Raw genomic sequence first — 3,251 nt, 5'->3', positions numbered from 1 at the left:
GTGCGTCCCCCAATTACTGCTCAGAACTTCGAGCTAAAGCCGGCATTCATCCATATGCTGCAGCAGTCCGCACAATTCAACGGTTTGACCGATGAGGATCTAAACAGTCACATAGAGAGCTTTCTCGAGGTGTGCGACATCGTCGAAGATAAATGGTGTGACGGATGATGCCATCAAATTGAGAGCCTTCCCATTTTTCCTTAAAGGGAGAGCAAAGCGATGGCTACACTCATTACCTAGAGCATCAATCACTACATGGGAGGAGACGGTAGAAGCTTTTTCTAGCCCGTTATTTCCCTCCCGGAAAATCAAGAAAGCTTAGGAATGAGATCTCATCCTTTGTGCAGTTGGAATTGGAGTCTCTATTTGAGACATGGGAAAGGTTCAAGGAACTCCTGCGAAAGTGTCTGCAACACGGATTCCCGGAGTGGATGATTGTTCAAACCTTCTACAATGGTTTGAACCCGAGTACAAGGCAACTCTTGGATGCGGCGGCAGGAGGTACCTTAGGTAGCAAGACCCCCGATGAGGCTCGTCAATTGATTGAGGAAATGGGGTTAAATAGCTACCAGTGGAACGCTAGGGAGAAGAAAAAGGTGGCCGGTCTCCATGAAATTGATGCGGTAACTTCATTGGCGGCCCAAGTGGAGAGTTTGAGTAAGAAGCTAGATCTTATAGCTTTGAATAGAGTTGCGGCCATGACCAATTGCACCGGTTGTGGTGGAGGACATGCTCCCTCCGATTGCCCAATCGTCATTGGTGATGTTTCTTCAGTTGAGAACGTTGACTTTGTAGGTAATGGCATGAGACCTCAAGGGAATCCATACAGCAACACCTACAATTCAGGTTGGAAGAATCATCCCAATTTTTCATGGAGTAATCAAGGACCACAGAAGACCATGGGGCCATCGGGTTTCCAACAACAGCAACAAGGCCCTCAAGTGGAAAACAGAATTTCAGGCTTGGAAACCCGAATGACGGATTTGGAGAAGCACTTGGCTAGATTTGTTCAATCGGCAAATACAAGGTTTGAATCAGTCGAGGCTACACTTCGCAATCACACCGCCTCCTTGCACAACCTTGAAAATCAGAGGGGCAAATTGCGAAGTCTCTCTCCGAAAGGCCACATGGAAGTTTACCAAGCAACACGGAAACCAATCCTAGAGAACATGTGAAGGCGATCACTTTGAGAAGTGGTCGTGAGGTTGAGGGAGGCTTCCGAGTGAAAAGCCGAAAGAACACGCACCCGAGGTTGTAGAGGTTGAGAAGGGAGTAAACAAAGAGAAAGAGGTGGCACCCCCACCATTCAAGCCAAGAATCCCTTACCCCTCTAGATTGAAGAATGACCAAGGGGATGAACAGTATAAGAAGTTCCTGAGTCTGTTCAAGCAACTCCACATCAATATTCCTTTTATAGAGGCATTGGCTCAAATGCCTAAGTACGCGAAGTTCCTAAAAGACCTATTGACCAACAAGAGGAAATTGGAGGAGAGTGCTTCAGTGGTGCTAGATACTTCATGCTTGGCGGTGTTGCAAAAGAACATGCCGAACAAGAAAAAAGACCCGGGAAGCTTCATCATTCCGTGTTACATCGGCAACTTAGGTGAGGAAATGGCATTGGCTGATTTAGGGGCAAGTATCAACGTCATGCCATATACTTTCTTCCAAAAGCTAGGCTTAGTAGAGCCTAGGCCTACTCGGATGACTCTACAATTGGCGGACCGAACGGTACGACATCCGAGAGGCATCATTGAAGATGTGCTTGTCAAGGTGGACAAGTACATTTTTTTGGTTGACTTTGTAGTGCTAGATGTCGATGAGGATGCGGATGTACCCTTGATACTTGGGAGACCGTTCTTGCGGACTTCCAAAGCATTGATTGACATGGACGGCGGAGAGCTCACATTGAGAGTTGGAGATGACAAGCTCACATACCACCTTCCTGAAGCCATGCGGCATTCTCTTGATTTCGATGACACTTTATACTTTTTAGACACTACTGATGAGCTTGTTGATGAATATGTGCAGGAAATGTTCAACCCGGATCCATATAAAGGTTTGTTCGACCAAGAGGAGAGCAATGAAGAAGTAATGATGCTTGGTTCGACTGGACAAGAAACATCCACCCCGGAGATCTTGAAGACGGTGCTCCGGAAAATGAAGAGGGCTCGGAGACGCCACCGAAAACGCTCCAAGATTGTTGGAGACGTACATGAGCCAAGGAAGTTGGACGAACCATTGCTAGGTGGTCCGAAGCCCGAGAGTACACCCTCTACCCTCAAGAGACTTTGCTCATCATGCTTTCAAGCCATGGGTAAGAGGGCAACCTTCATTTATGAACCCCCGTGAGGTAAGAAAGATACGTCAAGCTTAGTGACGTTAAACAAGCACTTCTTGGGAGGCAACCCAAGTGTTTATTGTTCTCGCACCTTTTAGTTTAGTTTGTTTTCATGAATAAACTGTTAAGTGTTGGTGTTTCAATTCTTAAGTGCTTGTGCTGTGATTTTGTTGTGGGATTTTAAGAGTAATCATTGTGTGTTTTGTTGAGAGTTGGCGAAGTTTGGTTGTTTGAGTTCTATTTCATGTTTTTATCTGGTAAATTTTGCATAATATAGCAGGCTCTGAGTGTGTAAACATGTTCAGAATAGTTCTGCAGAGCCTGCAGGTTTTTCTAAGTCATCCAAAGACAACACACAGGCGTGTGGAATTTTCACACACCCGTGGGTGTATACTGCGAGCTCATCTAGAGAAGGCACAGGGGCGTGCGGCTGCCCTTGTGAATGACCATGCAACTGGTGCACGCCCGTGGGTAATTTTCGCATGGGCATGTAAACTCCTGCAGAGTTGGGCAGATTTTCCCGAGAGCACACAGGGGCGTGGACTCGCCCCTGTGGGTGACCTTGTGAACCACACACGGGCGTGGGTAATTTTCGCACGCCCGTGCGAATCTCTGCAGGGTGTTTCCTCCATCCCGAGAAAACACAGGAGCGTGCGGCTGCCCCTGTGAGTTGAGCATGTAAATGTCCACGCCCGTGGAGAATTTCCGCACTGGCGTGTGTAAGACTTGATATTTTTCTCGGATGTCCAGGGAAGCCACAGTGGCGTGCGTCTGCCCTTGTGGATCTGGCTCACGGGCGTGTGTAATTTCCGCACGCCCGTGTGGATGCACAGAACGCCAAAAGTCACGAGTTCTGTTTAAAAGAGGATGATTCCTCTCCCTCTTCACGACTCCTTTTCACTTGAATTCACTC

General features: G+C 47.5%; 1 non-coding gene across 1 annotated transcript; it reads right to left on the bottom strand.

Moving 5' to 3' along the window:
- Positions 1-314: 314 nt before the first annotated feature.
- On the bottom strand, positions 315-421 carry LOC120268028. Its single transcript, XR_005538699.1, has one exon. It is a non-coding gene; the product is annotated as a small nucleolar RNA R71 (small nucleolar RNA).
- Positions 422-3,251: the final 2,830 nt, after the last annotated feature.

The sequence above is a fragment of the Dioscorea cayenensis genome, chromosome 8 (assembly GCF_009730915.1).
Source record: "Dioscorea cayenensis subsp. rotundata cultivar TDr96_F1 chromosome 8, TDr96_F1_v2_PseudoChromosome.rev07_lg8_w22 25.fasta, whole genome shotgun sequence".
NCBI lineage: Eukaryota > Viridiplantae > Streptophyta > Magnoliopsida > Dioscoreales > Dioscoreaceae > Dioscorea > Dioscorea cayenensis.
Note: the sequence above shows the minus strand (reverse complement) of the source record. Positions and strands in the feature narration are given on the sequence as shown.